The sequence below is a fragment of the Notolabrus celidotus genome, chromosome 9, assembly GCF_009762535.1.
Source record: "Notolabrus celidotus isolate fNotCel1 chromosome 9, fNotCel1.pri, whole genome shotgun sequence".
Lineage (NCBI taxonomy): Eukaryota > Metazoa > Chordata > Actinopteri > Labriformes > Labridae > Notolabrus > Notolabrus celidotus.
In genome coordinates, this window is record NC_048280.1 from 15,063,742 (window position 1) to 15,082,084 (window position 18,343).

General features: G+C 41.0%; 1 protein-coding gene and 1 long non-coding RNA gene across 4 annotated transcripts in view; both read left to right on the forward strand.

The window, feature by feature from the left end:
- Positions 1–18,343, forward strand: part of pde4d (phosphodiesterase 4D, cAMP-specific) — a 210,160-nt gene that overhangs the window by 43,579 nt on the left and 148,238 nt on the right. The window lies entirely within an intron of this gene.
- LOC117818993 lies at positions 83–4,593 on the forward strand. The gene is made up of 2 exons (XR_004632422.1): positions 83–237; positions 4,322–4,593. It is a non-coding gene; the product is annotated as an uncharacterized LOC117818993 (long non-coding RNA).

Consider the following 18,343-nt stretch of genomic DNA (forward strand, 5'->3'; position numbering starts at 1 on the left):
TTCACAACCTGGAAGGGGGGCTGGATTTCCCCGGAAAGTAAAGTCCAGAAAGGGTCATGAAGAGGTAGTTAAACACCACAGACACTAACATTTCTTCGTTAGTGTAAAACTGACACATTTATCAGACAGGGATGCACTCCGTGTAGATTCAAACCTGAATGACAGAACCTCCAAAGACACGCTCAGACTGACAAAGGAGACGTATTGCAATGAAAGATAGGCGTTAACCAAAGGCAGGTAAGAGCTCTGAACGCAACACACACACAGGCAGCCTCCTTGTATCTTTATTAAACTAGTGTTTAGTGATCCTCAGGGATTAATAGCTCTTAGCTTTAGATCACAGGGGTGTTCATGTTTGTTCAGTGAAATTACCCTTCTGCTCCCTGTGAGGAGCAGGGCTTTACACCACCACTGCTAGACAGTGCACATACTCTCTGATGTGACACCATAATCTGACTCACCGCACATGACAACATGGATAATCCCAGGGCTCCCATGAAAAGTGCTGTTTCCTCAGATGTTTCCGGAACAGAGCAGCTACTGTAAAACGAAGACAGCAATGTTTCAGGGAAGCCTGCCTGCATACAGATAGTCACAGAAGCAGCTTTGCACTCTGGCAGCCCGGGCGGTTGGGGAAATGTTTCTGCTCTAATTACTCACTTGTTCTGGGAAGGATGGAGAGAAAAAAGAGAGCAACTAAAATGAAATCTGAGAAGGTCACCTCAGCTCTCTGGCTTAAGTGACTGTATCAGATTTAGGTTTTTGTCAAACACTTCACTGCTTCCCTCAGTCTTTCTTCCTTTACTATAAAAAGGTGGTTAATATGTGAGTGATAGTCGCCTGCAGGTCCACTCACCAGTGAACTACAGAAATCTAGCCGACAGACAGAATGGTCCCTGTCACAGAAGCAGAGCAGTCACATGGAGGAGAAACCAAGAAGGAGGAAGGAAAGGAAGGAGGGAGGGAGGGAGGGAATAATGAGAGCACAGATGGAAGTGACATTGCAAAGTGGTGTGCTGCACTAAAACACCCTTCATATGAAAGTGTTGCATTAATTATATTTACCGTAAGTAAGTGAAATTTAACAGGGAATATTAATGCACCCAAGACCATTCCTGCACTTTCCGTTTGCTTCAGGAGGTAATTGAATCATAGATCAAACTAAAGAAATCTAAAGACGACTCTTATGACGTACTGTATGTTACACGTTGCACTCCAGTGCCTATGCAGGGACATTAACTCCTACTTAGGAGAGAGTTTGCCCTTTAAACTCCACAGGCCGACACACTGTTATTTGTAGTGGATAAATAGATTGATGGTGTTGTTTTATGTTCAACCATCTGTTGGTGTGCAGGCTTTCAAGCGCTGTGACTCACAGCAGCTTTCATCAGTCATGTAAATGAACTCACTTTATATTAAGAATCTTACTATACAATCCTGTCATCACACACACTGATTACAGTAACAATGCAGATGATTATATGATGCACAACACCTTGCAAAGCAATCAGAAAAGCAGCTGTTGCTTAAAAGAAAAACAGCTGCAGTGAATGTGTAAAGTAAATGCAGCTCCGCCTCATCGGGGCTTTTCTTTCTGCTTAAATGAAGTTTTTCTGAAACCTCAAAAATGATTCACAGATATTTAAAATGCATGAGCCGTTGTTTCATCGAACAAACAATGTTGTTTGGTATATATCGCCTTATTGATTGTATCGTTCAAACACAAGCTTACCCTTCTGGCATTTATTGCATCAGTTGCATTGATTTAACAGCCTTTCGGTGGCCTTTGTGAGCAAGCAGCTACACTAATGGAAGGCGGGTAACCCCTCCTCTTTGGCTAGAGATATGTTTTGCATATATAGTAGGCCTTTCAACAGAGCTGGTGTCTGATTTATTTCTGTTATTTTTTTTCTAAGATTCAGCAATGCACTAAATTGACTTTTTGAATTAAAAGGCAGCAGCACGTCACATACCGTCAAATGAAAAACTTAGCAATCAAGTTGTTGCTGTGAGTCAGATACACAAGACATGTTTCCTGATTGTAAGAGACAGATCTAAACAACTTCTGAGGCAGTGTCCCAGTAGAAAACTAATAAGAGGAGCCAGCTACTTGCTCAACACTTTCAGTTGATATCAATCCTGTGTATAGAGAGAGACAGCAAATCTCCCTCCCTCTCTCTGAGGACTGCAGACGCTGCTGTGTGTGTGGCCGAGCGGCTGGTTTAGTGCAAGGTCCAGCAGCCCCCAAGGTAAAACACATCACCCAAATGTGTCACAATGTAGGCAGAGCCGGGATGCAGCTCAAGGCCTCCGTGAGACCTCAGCAAGAATCTGGAGCATTGTGTGACGAGGAGATGGCATTTATCCCATTCCTGTCCTACTGCTTGTCCATCCCTGCCAGGGACACTGCAGGGGGTTTTTCTTTATCTGTGGAGATGTCTATGAAGAGGAGAACCATTAGTTCACTTCTCTCTGTCAAATCCTAATCAAGATTTGGCGATGTGAGGTGGTGAAAACGGAAATGTCAAGACAGAATATGATGAAACACAGAGTGGATGGAGTCGGCTCCTTTTAGGACAGTTTGTCTCCTGAGCAGCAGCAGATTGGAAAACGTACTCCTTTCCTCCCGCTTTACTACAGTTGCTGATTTCTCTCCAGCTGGTCCCCCGCTCCGCCCCCCTCCTCCTGCGGCTGTCATTGCAAGGGTTAGGTTTTTAGCCAGTATGAAAGCATAACCCCCTGGCTATGTCCCTGGATCCCGAGGGTGTTAGTGAGAGAAAAGCAGGAACTGCTATTGGGTACATTGCTATATATAACCTCAGCCATACTCACAGACACATAGTCATACAGAACAAGCTCTATACATGTCTTCTGTACGGCTGTGCTACCAGGCATGTCAAAGATGTCCACAACGTGGTAATGAGCACATAATGGACATGGTTCTAGACATTCCATTATCAGTAATTACTTTTGAACATTACATTGACTAATGAACAGGGTCATGACTGAGAAGTTATTTTATTGTGATTAGTGTGACAGTACTATGAAAGGCAGGTAGAGCTAATAATTATACCAATGCAGCCTCTCCTTTAGGTCTTATTGACTTGTGCTTTCAGGCAAAAAATAAGTTGTATTATTGAGTATGCGCTTCTTTGACTTGCCAAGGCTTTGAAAGATAAGCATGTGCATTAGGAAGTTACTGAAGCAGACACACTGAGGCTGGAAATCAATTTTGTACCATCAAACATGAAGTAAAGCCACAGCTACTGCAGGGGAAACATAAAGGTCATTCATATGTGTGTTAGACTGACAGATGATAGTGCTGCTCTGATCTCTGCATGCCACTTCTGGATGTGTTACAAACATAGAGTGGATCTTAAAGCTCTTAACTTCAGTCTCCTCCCTCCTCGCTCCTCCGCCGGACAGGAAGTAGTTACCGACTAGCCATCTTAAGTGGTGTCCCACAGCTCTTAACGCTGCTAGAGGAGAGAGGATGGAGGAGACTGATTGGAGGAGCGATAATCGAGGAAACACAAGTGCAGACTTTGCGGAAGTCTTTTCTCTGACAGACACGCCCCCTTATCGAATACCTCTCACTGATTGGATGCTGCAGCAGCTCGGACATCTCTAAACTCGCATCACCTGAGTTTAATAATAGAGATAAGACGGACCTTAAAACAGTCACTAAGGGTGCCCTGAAACAGATCATAAACATATGTCGCTTTCTAAACAGTCTGTATGTGATGAGCTGAGATTAAAGATTTTAAAACAAAATACTGACCACAAAATCATAAATTCAGTATAACAGAGGATGGATTATGTTATATCTGATTGTTTTTGTCAGATTCACTGTCTAATGGAATAGAGTAATAGAGTATAATATCATAGATAGAATATATTCATGATCAGTTATTCCTCCTTCATCATGGAGAGAAGTGTAACAGGAAAGTTTGTCTCATCTTCGTAAAACACTTGTTATATTTCCTGTCAGGTTAATAAAGTTTCATATAAGGCTGATCATTAGTGAGCACAGGGTTTGAAAAGAGTTGCATGGTTTCTATTTTCCCTTAAAGTAATAAATAATTTATTAATGAGGCATTTTACCGGTGAATCGATCCGTAATGCTTCAGGACAGAATAAACAGAGAGCAGATTCTCTTCATCTGCAGGTGTGTGTTGAACAGGTTAAACACAGAGACAGAGCTCTGTCACTGTTTATATTTATCAGAGTTATTACAGTGAACATGTGTGTAGACACAAACAGCCGTTAAAGCCGTCATCATTACAAACTGACGTCACTTCACTTATTTCTCTTAATACAGATCTCCTTGATTCCTCGATTCCTCGATCCTCTGGTTTTATTTCCACACATCTCTGGTGGGAGTGAATGACGCAAGGATGGACATAAAGAGCTTTGAGATCCACCCATAGACTGCATTAAACACAGGCACAAAAGCTCCCCTGCAGTGATGCCATGAGTTTCAGAACTCCCCCTGGTGACTGGCTGCAGTACGGGTCATAAAGCATGCCTCCTTCATTATAACAGACGGATCAAACGAGAAAATCAAAATAAACATCAAATAATTTTACTCAATCATGCTTTGTGTCATCATAGTTATTATCATACTGATTTCTATTCAAGTAAATAATACAATATTACTGCATAGACATGAATGGAATAGTTATATTGTATTCACTAAATGAATGGAACATAACCAAAAATACTCATTGCAAACCATACAAATCCATGCCACCTGACAACTACTTATAACCCATTAAGAAGTCAGTGTTACATACAGTCACTGCTTCAGCCAGTCTGCCTGTCAGCCTTGTCCTTATCACAAGTATGAAGTGACATACTTCAACTGTAGCTCAGCTTTATACTTACCTAAAGTCTTATGAAACACCTGAGACCAAGGCTCTGTTGTTGCCCTGATTTTTTTAATCAGTAGTGGTCAGATTTGATCCCCGAGTTTGATGAAGGTTTTAAATAACAAAAGGTTTCTGGAATATATTGTAAATGTTTTTTTTTCGAAAGGACTTGGTGTAGAAATGTAAAGAGTAGTACCGTCTGGGGAGAGGGATTATTTTGTGCATTTTGCAAGCAGTCCCCAATTGGACATCCAAGTGTTGTGACAGTAAAGCAGCCTCTGATGCTCTGTTTTGGAGCATGAAGTGACAACACAGATCTGTTTCATTGATTGCCATTAATTGCAGTGTCAGAACAAAGAAAGTGGTTGCTTTGTTTGTTTCGAGGTTAAGCCGGATAATTTTATGTGATCACTGTGCAATCCAATTAAAACAGGATGAAAACACAAAACACCTTCCAAAAAATGCGTCTTTGTTGGATAAGTTGTGTACAGAGAATGTCTCCCCCAAAGAAACTACTGATTAAAGTTCACACAGGGTGACATTAATCTTTAATGCACACATCTGTTGTTGTACAGTGCTGCTGTTTGATAGGCAGAGTGGGACTCTGCATAGGGAATGTATTCATCTGTTGTGATAACATGACAGTGTCCAGCAGGAGCCATAGGCAAGTGTGTGTGACTGGCTCCAGGAAAACCTTATAGCTTTTAAAAGAGAGGATCTGTGCTGAAATGATGACATCTCAGATAGAAACAGAGCTCCAACAGTGAAGCTGAGAGGACTGGTCATCTCATTTGTGCCAGCAGGAACAGGCATTTGCTTTTCATATCTCTCCCCTGGCTCTGTCTTCCTCACTGGTCGTCCACTGGGCTGATGAAATGCATGAAAGCCATTTCTGAAGGACAGCCTTGTAAAAGGCTACACGCCAAAGCCTCTGTAGACTGCTTGATGCTGGGTGATTCCCTGAGCTGTTGGCTGGCTGTGCTGTACTGATCATATTACACTCAACAGGGTGATAAAGACTCTAGCTGGGCTAGAGGCTGGTTTGGTCTCAGGCCTGCTGATACCTTTGAGAGAGACCGTACAGACATATGCATTATTGATTACTTCTGTCAGATTGTCTTGTGTTAAAGCTGTGAAGAGAGGTAAGAAAACAGAAATTACTTGTCAGCCATGATGACACTTTTTAAAAAGGCATTTGGTTTTGATGTGGCAGAACTCCACCACTTACATCATGTTCAATAGTCTTCAAAGATGCATTGATGTGATGCCATATATTTTCCTCCACATGATTCATTTAATAAAAGTGCTATTTAAATGAGACTGCAAAGTCAAAAACACTCTGCACAATACATCGGTAGGTGTATTGAATTTTGTGTTGTCGTCATTATGTACAAAACAGGGCTGTGGTCTCAGTGACATCACCCTTTGGATTCTGAAAAGGCGTTATGAAGCCCAAAGATGGAGGTTGCCATATTGGAAATGCTGACACACACACTAACGGCTGTTTTCAAAACCGCCCGGTATACTAGCAGTAAGTACTGATTTCAGTATGTAGTATGTGAACAAGAGCAAAATCTGCAGTATACCAACACTTCCTGGATGTCGTACTGATTCGAGAAAATTTCTCAGTATGCATCAGACCATTCTCCCTAACGTACTGTTTCCCACAATGCACAGCGCTAATGTGCTGCTTATTCTTTTTTCTTCTTTTTTTTAAAGAGTTCAGCTTTTGGGTGCTGTAAAAATGATAAAATTCCATATAAACCACTTCTAAACTTTTTAATTAAAAGTGGATGCTAAATAAGCTGTTTCGCTATTAGCTTGGCCGTTGTTTACTTCCTCTTTCCGAAACCTGTAATCTAGCGATGCCTTGCCAGGCATACTGTAAAACAGATCAACCAGGGCAATCATACTACATACCACCTTCAAACGCAGTATGTAGCATGTAGTACACACTGCATACTACATTTCTAGGTAGTATGTAGCAGATGGTTTCGAAAATAGCCACTATATTCTGTCAAATGCAGAAACTGGCAAAGAGGTGGAGCTGTGCGTTTAGCCTCCTGGCACACTGCTGCGGCCAGGGGCCATACCCTCAATCAGGCCTGATTTTGCTTAATGCTGCATAAAAATCATCAAACGGATGAGTCATAAAGAAATGTCACAAATACAAAAAAGAAGTCTATAGATATAAACCATGTTTTCTAGCCTGTAGCCTGTGAACATAATTAATTCTGCTGTAAAAAAGACAGGCATTTTAATACTCTCTAGTGGATTTTTCTGGCTTTTGGACCCGGCCCTCTAGTTGACACTTGGTGAACTGCAGCTTTTTTCTCTTACAGACTGGCTTCATATTTCATCGAGGGTGTGGCCTTGTTGTAGTGCAGGTGGATCTCAATTCCTAAGCAAAAAACCTGAACTTAATTTTAAATTGTTATATGATTCTGAAGGTATGTTTTACCAAACCATGCATACATGGTATATGAATTGTCTTACAGTAAATAAAATGCTGTTTTTAACTCCAAGACATGAGGATATCCCCTCAATGGTTTTTAGTTTATATGATTTAAGGACAGTGGTGTATTAAGTTTAATAACTCTCAAAGAAGAATAAAGTTTAAAGGTAAATCTTTTGTCCTATTTTCTCTGTAGGACGTAGCAAAAAGGTTTCATAACACCAGACTGTTAATGACTGGTGGGTATGGTGCCTCCGTAGGGTTTGGTATTAGGATATCTTAACAGCGGTAGTGAACAGCAGCTGAGATTGATAAAACAAGTCTTGTGGGGATCTCTGCTGCCGTCTTCAGTGGCATGCTGATCAAGTCGACAACATCAGGGAAGAACATATTCCCACACCCTCCTGTCCAGTGATCTCACCAAGTTGCTGCAACGGAGCAATTAGGCTGCAAGACATCGTAGGGCTGTAGGAACCACCTGCTAGAGATGGACGTAGAATAACCAACATGACAGCAGGCTTTAAGGCTCTGAACATGATCAGGCTTTCATACACTGTGCTGTAATGAAGGAAACTGTCAGTCATGCAAAGCTGTAATAGCCCATGCATGGTGCTTGGTTTCTCAGATTACTTCCCTCAGTTTTGATTATTCCTTTTCCCTTTTGTTTTCTTTCACTGGGCCATTTTTTCTAACTTCTAATCAGTGTTCTCAAGAGACGGATATTTTCTCCATCTTGTGATTCACAGACACAAACACAGACACACAACAATGCCAGTTTGTGCGCCAAGGCTCTCTTACTGTTTTGATCTTTTCCCTCAGTCTCTGCTATTGTCTCTTTCCTTCTTTCACTTGCTCTCACACGGACACTGCTTTTTTGTCTATTGATCCCTGTTTTTCTTTCAGCATCTTTGCCTCAAATGATTTGCCTCTCAGGCCCACATGTCTCCTGCCATATCTGTCAGTTCCTATCTGAAGAGACGCCATGAACACACATCTGAGCCAGCATGATCTGGCAAAGAAACATGAAAGTAACCCTGAACGGGCTGCACCCCCGCCACTTGCACAGCCTTCCTACATCAATGTGAAAAGCAAGCTATGTAAATAAGCCCTGTGATACTGAATAGCTTGAGAAATTTTCCAAACATATAACTATTATGAGTCCTATTGGAGTGATATATTTTTCCTTTGAGGCTGATCATGACTAATGAGGCTCTGTGCAGCTTTGAGGTTGATATCAGTTCAACTGTTAGACGTCCTATAGCATGCAGACGATCACATTAAACAGCAGAGAGCAAGAGCAAGAAATAGAGACAAATTTGGGATGTTACAGGGATGCATTGTTTTTGGCGAATTTGGAGATCTTTGCTGTTGAAAATGTGAACAGGCTACTCCTGCAGCATGCTGTAACCCACCCCTTTACACCTACCACATGTCAGTAGTTACAGACATTAAAAACAACTATATGGAAGTCATCAGTTTTCTCACTGATGGCCTCATTTGTAGGTCACATAGAGACATTGATATTAATTTATATTTCATTACTAGTTAAAATTTCCTTAAATTTATTATTTAATTGTGACAAAAGTTTGGTGAGTAAGAAACGAGATACCCTGCAATACTTAAACTAGTGACACTGAAGTTTACTATGTAGCAACATATTCATCCATCCATTCGATCAATAACAGACCATGTGATAATGCATGTGATGCTGCATGCAGCCTTGTGGGCACCTTGCTGCAGGAAGTGCACAGTTATACTTGCTGAGATACATCACTTTGAGTTTTCTTCCTTTACAGGGCAGCTTTGATGTTATCAAGGTCATAAAGTAAATCAAATCAAACTTGTAATTAAGAGAAAAACAATCTAAGTTGAAGGTGATTGTGGTGACACAGCAATAACACATAATTGAACACCAGCAGTCATGCCACAGTTCATGTGGTGTATGGTTGACTTCCCTGCAGAGAGACAAGGTCTTCTGTAATTTGCATGCTTGTTTTCTTGAGACAGAGGAAAAAGAAAACAAGCCTGTCTGGAGACATGCATGAATAATTCATGTATAATATGATCTAGATATCAACTTTTAAAAAGCCCTGTCTTTATTGTTGCAATCATTCTGAAGGAAACCCACATACATTACGGTGAATTTCCCAGATGTTCAAGTTTTTCTGTGTTCCTGTTTTTCCCAGAAATTGATTCTCTTGTTTTCATGTTCCACATAGATTTGAAATGCTGACTGTAGTTGTAATTTTTTTAATCTGTACGGCAGAACAAACAGGCGTTGTTTTGCTAAAATAGCACTAAACGGACTGCTTCCGTTTGTAGATTGCATGTGGAACTGCTTTGGAAAGTGAACAACAACAGCATACAGAACAGGCTGCAAGTGAGAGCAGTGGGTTTGGTCAGATCTAAGTATACTTAGGAAAAACCAAGAGCAAGGGACCGTGAGTGATAGACAGCAGAAACATAGAGTTTGTTGTTTTGCTCAGCTGAGTTGTTTGAAAAGTTTTCATTGACATCATGATTCCTTTTTCCTCTCCAGTGACACGAATTCATGATAGTCATGGAGGACTCGGCTTACAGTCCTACAGGGTGTGTGTGTGTGTTTGATATCTAAAACATTATAGGTGGAGTAGCAATTTAAGCTCTGACTCATGAGCTGATTTCACTGTGGGGATTTGACTGGCTAATATATCATCTGTGGACCATTTGCTTGTTAACAGGAGATGGATTTTGTATTAGACCCATGGGGTAAAATGAAAAGGCTGGGCTGGATGGCTCCTATTACAGAGCCATTAGTGAAAATCTTCAGATTGTGTTGTAATCTTTTCAAGTGACATCATCATTTAAAGCCATTCTGTTGCACACAACTTATGTAACCCACTGAGACTTTCCAACCGGGCCTGATTTATCACCTTTTATATGGACAGTTAACTTTTGATTAATATTATTTTTACAAAACTGACTCCTGTGGATCTTTATAATCAGTGTTATCCTATGCAAGGAACAGTTTGTCCCTTTTATGCAAGCTTTACTTTTGCAGGTTTGAATTCAAATGGCTGTTTCCCAGCATGTTAGACAGTTAAAATGTGAATGTGTCTAACCTAAATTTAGACTGTATCAAAAACAAACCCCAATAGCTGGAAAAATAGCAATAGAAAAAGATGAGTTTCTTAATCAAAGCTGTCGTATTCCTTGGCAACAGCTTCTAGCAAAGTGGCATACTAATGTTTGTGTTTGTTGCCTGACCTTAACTGACACGCAGGAATTTAACTTCATTAATCTTCATGTACGGAGTGCAGCAGCTGAATATGACTGTTTGTAAAAACAGGTCAAATAGATGTTTGCATGTAAGTCTTTCAAAAAGGACAAGACAGTGGTGATGTCAAATACATTTATAAAGTTATTCTGAAGTCCAATAAGAGGAGGACTGGAGGGTATGATCTAAAGGGAAGATTTATAACCTTCGGTTTTTAAAACAGAGTTGTGAAATTCAGTGGTCAGTGTTGTTTTTTAGTAGAATTTAAAAGAGAACCCGCTGCAGCAAAGTAATCCGTTATTAGTTCAAATGTAGACAGGCTAAGTCTTAATTTGCTCTCCCTTCTGTTTTGCTAGCGCCCAGTCTGTCCATCTTTGCTCTTCAGCTCAGCAGTGAAACTGGTTCAAAATGCAATGTGCTTCTCCTGGCCCAGTTTTAGAGCGCTTACTTACTCCCTGCCTGTGCTTCTGTGTCTGTCACATCGACCCCCTCAAATATTTCACCTTTTTTTTTTTTTTTTTTTTTACAGTGTAAACATTAGCCATCTGTATTAATACTTACATCCATCTCAGCCATGGCTTGAAATGTTGCTATGACATCCATTAGCTCTGTTTGAGCTGTGCTTTTTGAAGTCTCACTCCAGAGAGATAGGTATTTCACCATGAACATCAAAAATGTCAGTGTCACTCCTGCAGAAAGAAGTGGCTAAGAACCACAGAAAGGGACTGGAGCTTCCACAAGCAGTGACACTTGACAGAAAACCTTCTGAGGCTTTCACAAAGAACAGCTCCTTTCTGTCCATCATACCCAAGGAGAGGAGAGTCTTCATCCAAAATCTGTAGGAAGGAACCTGGAGCTTGACCACGGCCTCCTTTTCACAATTCAATCCACACCTTGACGTGTACTGTTAATCTGCATGGCACAATTTAGCAGCCAGTTGTACATTAAATTAGATTTATTAAGCATGAAATAGATCCTTCCTGTTTGATGCGAATCATAATCTGCTTGCATTTTCCCCGAATACATTCAGAGAAGGTCACCTTGCTCATTTGGGAAATAGTCGCCATGGCTACATTAGTTAAAGGGGTGCGCTGATTTCATTAGTGATGAGATCTCATGAGGATGCTTTGAGGACAGTGAGCAGAGTGCAGGAAAATGGAGGGATATTATTTGTGGAGAGAGACGAAGTCTAAAGCACTTTCAGTCAACTCCAAAACACTTTATTAATACTCAACAACGAAGAAACAAAACACTCAACTCATGATATGATCAAAAGTGCTGCGTTCACAATACAACTTTCTCATGATTAAAACAAAAAGTTAAGGTGGTCTAGTTAAGTTGAGGCATGAGAGCAGAGATTGCACCATGAAGCTGTTTTATGCTTTTATTTTGCCTGACATGGTGTCGCGGGGTCCTCCTTTCGGACTCAAAATAATGTGGGAAAAAACCCAGGCGTAGTCGGAAGACTTAATTTTGATAGTTTTATTGGCTGCCGGCCTCCCCAGTGCAATGGAAGAAAATATTTACAAAAGTGGAAAAACGAAGATACTCTACAATTGTTCTTGTGATTCTCATCTGAATACTCCAGTTACTCTCTTGACAAAAAAAGGAAAACAGCGGTTGTTCATCAAACAAAACACACAGCGACATTACCTGCTCAGTAACTTGGCTCAACTGCCAAGAGAGCCAAAACCAGCCCTCTTTTAAAGTGTGTAGCCCCTCGCACTGGGCGGTGGAAATTACATAAACAATTATATTTCAATTCCATTTCAAGGCGACTAACCTTACACACAATCAAAAGAGTAATGCAAACATTTCCATAGGCATTTTCCTTACCTATTTCGAACACATAATTTAAAACAAACAAAAAGATTAATTAAACACGGTCACATGGCCACTTTTGGCCGCCATACATCCATATAGGGTGCGCACCAGATGCGCTCGGTTTGCGCATTCCGGACACGACCTGGTTGAGCTCGAGCCGGTAAGTGCAGCAACCCAAATACAAAGACAACGTATGTTTCAAACAATGATAGAGCTTCAAAGTGTGCACCCTAAGACACTCTGAACGGAGAGGGAAAGAAGGATGGTGGCGTTAGAAACTGGAAAAGTTATGTGTGTGTGTGTCGGTGTTGGTGTGTGCGCGTTGCCCGATGTTAGCGACGGTGCCACTCTGTCACACATGGTTATACTTTACTTCCTGTTTCAGTAAAAAGTGTTTTTATTTTGAAGGGATGCAAATGTAGCAGAGCACAAAGTTAAGGGAGTAAATGAAAACAGTGAAAACAACAATCAACAGTATTATTTGAATATTTACCACGTGCAGTATCGGCATAAGCTCTAAAGTCCACTTAACGTCGTCTTGAGTCTTTTACATCTTTCTTTTATAGCTGGTGAAGAGTCATTACTCCTATCAGACAGAGATTGTCCACTAGTTTAGCTTCTGATCTAATGTTATACTCATAAAAAAGAGACTGATAATATAGTTAGCAAGTATATTCAGCAGGCAGCACAGGTATTGTCTAGCCACTGACACAAGGGACATAATGAAGTGCAACAAGAGAAGTCAAAGGCAGACAGAGCCCTCACTGATTTAAATCATCCCTGACATGTACCAATTTCCATCTGTCTCATGGGATACTGTTACATCTCTTATACTCAACAGTGCTTTCAAACTTAAAGGCCTTCAGTGCCTGGCCGGGAATGGAGTCATGTGTCTGAATGATTTACAATTTTAAGATATGTGGCCTGTTTTGTTTTGATCTGCAGCAGGAAAATGATGAATGACATTCCTCGATTTGTCATTACCCTCCAACAGTGGAATCATTCAAAACAACAGTTCAATGCCAAAAAGACAAGAAACAGGGACTCCATAATGATGAGAACGTTGTACACATTTTTTGAAATATTAATCAGAATCAGCTGGGCAAGTCTTTCCGGGAGGTAGGAGGTTCATCAGTCTGTTCTTCAGGACACAAACTCTGAGGTTTTGGTGAGAAACACTGGATGTAAACATGACTTTGTTCTCTCCCAGAGAGCATCTTAATTCTACAAATATAAAAACACAGAGGAAACAATAAACCTGCCTGTCCTCAAAAATGCACATGCAGAGGTGTGCTGACATTTTAAGTGATGTGCCATGACAGCTGTGTTATGACACCTAGGCAACAACAGTGACACATTTTGGCAATTTTCTCTGTCCATGTTGGGATAACGAGTAACAGACTTTTTAGCCTTCCAAAGCTGTCCAAATTCACAACAGCTTGCATTAAAGTTAGATTTTTTGCAAGGAAGCAACAGAGGAAACCAGTGCAGAGATCCTGCTATTTTTCCTCTTTTTTTGTGATATGCACCAAGTCTGGTTGGCAAGCAGAAATGCAGAAGTCGGTTTTGCTTGATCTATGTTTTTTCAAGATGCAGCAGTGATAAAAAAAAAAAGTGATGTGTCTGCAGGGCATCTTGGAGCACAGAAGGACTGTGCCCTACTTTTATCCTTTCCCTCTGGAATGCCCTACCTGCCTGTGTGCATCTAGATCATTTAGCCCAAGACTCAGGGCTCAGCTCCATCAGATATTCATATTTTAAAATCTGCACAATATGGGAATGCAAGAAACCATCAAGTCAGAAATTCTAAATGTTTCCTGACAATTAGGGACATTAATATTTTTGGTGTTTTTTAATTCATTAATCAAGAATTGTTAATATTTATGCTGCAAGTATGGTGCCGTAGTTTTCTGACTTTTTATCAATCGGTAAAGACATTAAATGCCCCAGATAGCACTGTTCCAAGTACAATATGCAGTGTAAGTCTCCCAATAAGTCTCTCCCATAGACTCCTGCTTTTTTCTTGGGGTAATAGAAAAGGTTTATTGCATTGTCAATCTTCATTGTCTTTGCTCTCAGGCAAGCTTCACATCCAGCTTTGGTTTCGCTTCCACCTGACAGCCTGAAACCATGCCATCCCCATGCTTTAGGAGCACCATAGAGACCTGAAACACACTGGCATCTTGTCCCATTTGTCTTCTCTTGTCTCCTTTACTTCATTCATCATACACACCCACTGTCAGGACTTGCACCAGCTATAATGGGCTAATAAAGAAGGAAGAAGTGAAAAGACAGAGAGAGAGGAAATTAGTTTGATATCTGTCACATTGTCCAAAGACTGATAACATTTAAATTGAAGTGTTTTTTTTAATATAATTCATTGAAATAAATCCAATCACAGTAGAATGTGGTTATAATTTACAGCTAATGTGATACATGTCCTACATAGAAATTCTTCAATCCTGCACATACCCGCTCTGCAGTGAAATTTTAAAGAGTGGCCTTAAAGTTTGAGCTGCACTGCTTGCAAACATAACACAGAGTGTGTGCGGCATAATAAGAAAGGTATGCCTTCCAACATATTTCCCCCGAGTCACATTTTAATGAGACTGTAGGTCCGTCCCTCATATTGAATCATGGTTTATCTTTTGGTCCTGAGCCAGGCCTGGTTCAGATGTTACTGTAAATGCACTGGACCCTGGGCCATTGGACTGTAAAAATCACATGCAGTCCAACGCTCGTTTAATGGGGGCCATGTCATTAAAGCTGGGGTTGGTAATCAGATTTAGATACACTTTTTGTTATACTGGTTAAAATGATCTTTATGTCCTGATGGCAATCAATACATAATATGTTCTTAAAAAAGAGAGAAAAAAAGCTGCTATCTCAGCCGGTGTAAACCTGGGAAAACACCAACCAATCACCATCATTAGGGTCCAATTTATGAAACCAATCAAATCCCGTCCTGCCGCTCTGCCCGCCTCCTGCGCGTACATTTCCCCGGCGTGCACTAGTCCCCGTCCCCTGCTTCCCTGACTCTACTGACTGCCGCTCTGCCCGCCTCCTGCGCGTACATTTCCCCGGCGTGCACTAGTCCCTGTCCCCTGCCTCTGCTTCCCTGACCCTACTGACTGCCCCTCTCGCTCGACCTCGGGCCTGTCCCCTCTGACCCAATGAGGTGCTTTGCTCAGGACTGTAGTCCGGAGTCTAAAAAGCTCTCACCCCGGACAAGCAAAAGAATTAATGACATTTAGTAAGTCCTACAGAAAATGTAGATGTATCGTAGCGTCCGTCTGGACGCTGTAGGGATGACGAGCCGATTCGTGAGGGGGGGGGGGGGGGGGGGGGGGGGGGTGTGTTAGACAGAGTATTGAGGAAATGCTACATTCAAATTCCTGCTGGTTTTCCTCCTCTACACAAGGGCATGACATCATACATGCTAAGAATTTCTTAGCACTTGGACAACAGGAAAGTGGGGCATTAATGTAGTTAACCTTTAAAAAGAAAAGGGAAAATGTATGAGAATATGTGTGCCATTTAAGCAAACACACAGACCTTTTATATGAGTCAGCTGTGCTGAATGTGACACAGGGAAGAGACTGACAACATCACAGAAGAGATTTGTTTTCATATCAGGTTGTTCAGTCTTTTCAGCTCACCATGGATACTGGCTCCAGCCTTTATTGTTATCTACTATAGTCTGTAATTGCTTTGTAATAAAAATCCTGGATGTGTTTTTATGGATTTTCATAGATGTGTGTGGGCAGCGAGACGGTGATTCATATACCTATAAATCACAATTAAACTTTTCACTACCTACATTACAGCGAGTAACTATGACCGTGAAGAGAGCATCTCGTATTTTCTGCCTTCACTGTCACTTCAGATACAAGTCAGCGGTGACTGTGCACTGAGCTACAAGACAAACACAACACTGCTTTATTTAACTTGCACTGCAGAGGGCACATCAGGCCCTTTTGTATTGTGGAGTAATCTGGCCTTTTTAAGCATGATTATTTAAATAAGCAGCAATGGTAGACACTGATTGGTAGCTAATGAGACAGAGGATAATTGCACTCTTAAATGCTTCTTTATGGATTGTTTTCTTTCCACAAGGATATTTCTTGTTATATATTTATTTTGTAGAACAATAAACAATACAAATAGTTCTTGTTTTTTTTTTTAATTCATGTGCACATTCACATTAAGCATTTGCATGACAAAAGCTCCCGTCTGTTAAGTACAACCCTCTTTTTTTACATGCTCTCACTGGTGTTTACTGACCGTCTAATACGCTCGCTTTGTCTCTAAGGGGCTTCATGTCTCTCTCTTGCTCTTTGAGTGTCTCAACTCCTCCCCAGAGAGAAAGTGTTTGTGTGTGTGTGTGTGTGTGTGTGTGTGTGTGTGTGTGTGTGTGTGTGTGTGTGTGTGTGTGTGTGTGTAACTACCCCTCAGTATCCTCTGTGTCTGTGTATTCTCAGGTGATGAATAGAGCTCTGCTGCCCTGGAAGAAGTTAGGATTTAAACTGCACCCAATACACATCGGCTATAAAGCACTGTCCTTATGCTGCCACATAAACTGGATCCATTGCAGCCAAAGAGGAGGAGAAAGCGTCCTCTGCTGCTTTATTGAACAACAGTGTGTGTCTGACTAAATGTTACGAGTTCAGTTTACCTTGCTAAGCTCATGGCATATAAATCTTGATATATTTGATGCAGCTTTTTATAAAACCTCATTCTTCTTTTCAACTTTCACATGGCTGTTTCCCAGTGTTTGCATGTGATGAAAACATAAGAGCTGTGTCTGCGTGGTGCTTGTTGTCTTGAAATGACTTCACATTGTGGTGGTTGAAAGTTGGAGTGGCACAGATAAGGTTGTGTTTATGGAAATCAGTTGATGCAGTGTAGAGTTGGTACCCACTTTAGATGGAAATTGTGTTCCCAACAACTTTCATACCTCTTTTTGCAAACAGCTCTAGCTTTCAATGATATGCATACAAACTTCTTCCGAACCACCTGAAATCCTTTCATGTTTGTCAAGTTTGGACTCTTTGAATTTGAAGCACATAATTTTATCCAGCTCAGATATACTTACAACAAAATCATTAATTTGGTAGTGTGGTGTCTATTCTAACTATTCAAGGCTCCCTTGCTCTAGCCTCTCCACTGATGTTGTTTTTGTTGTGGCACATTAAACACATCACTGTGGATGAGAAAGTCTGATGGGCACTTTTCAATACTTGTTGCAAAGTAATTCGATCGTCAAGTACAAAACCTCACAGATTAATCAGAATAAAGTGACAGCTGCAGCCCTAGTTTATATCATAGACTGTATAAAATATGGACGTAGTATCTGTGACGTCACCCATCTGTTTCTGAAGAGCTGTTTTGAGGCCAATCGTCAGTGGCAGCCATATTGCTGCAATCGAGCGATTGTGAGAGGCGGGCTTTGGCCTCCTAGCCAACAGCTACAGTTTTCCCGCCTGTCAATCAAGTCAGCTGTGCCTCTCATTGGAAGACTCGTAATCTTAAAAGGAACCCAGACTGTGGGGACTAATAGGCATAAATCTGCTTTAATGTTTGTCTCATACTAGAATGCTTTGTTAAATAGACATGAAGAATTGTTATTTCTTTAAAGAGAGAAATTTATAACACATATTCTAACCTATGGGCGCAGCCATTGTTTTACTAGCACAATGCAAGCTGGGTTGATGACGTGTAATGGTTGCGTCTTGCCGAGCCTCTGGTTTTCGCCGTGTTTACTCACTGGCTTTCAGGAGCGTGAAAACCATAATAATGCCACACTGTGCTGCGTTTGGGTGTAATTTCCAGTCGAAGGGACACAAGGGGACTGGTGTAAGTCTACACAGCTTTCCAAGAGACAAAAAGAGAAGAAAGGAGTGGGAAATTGCTTGTGGACGTACTAGGGATGACCAC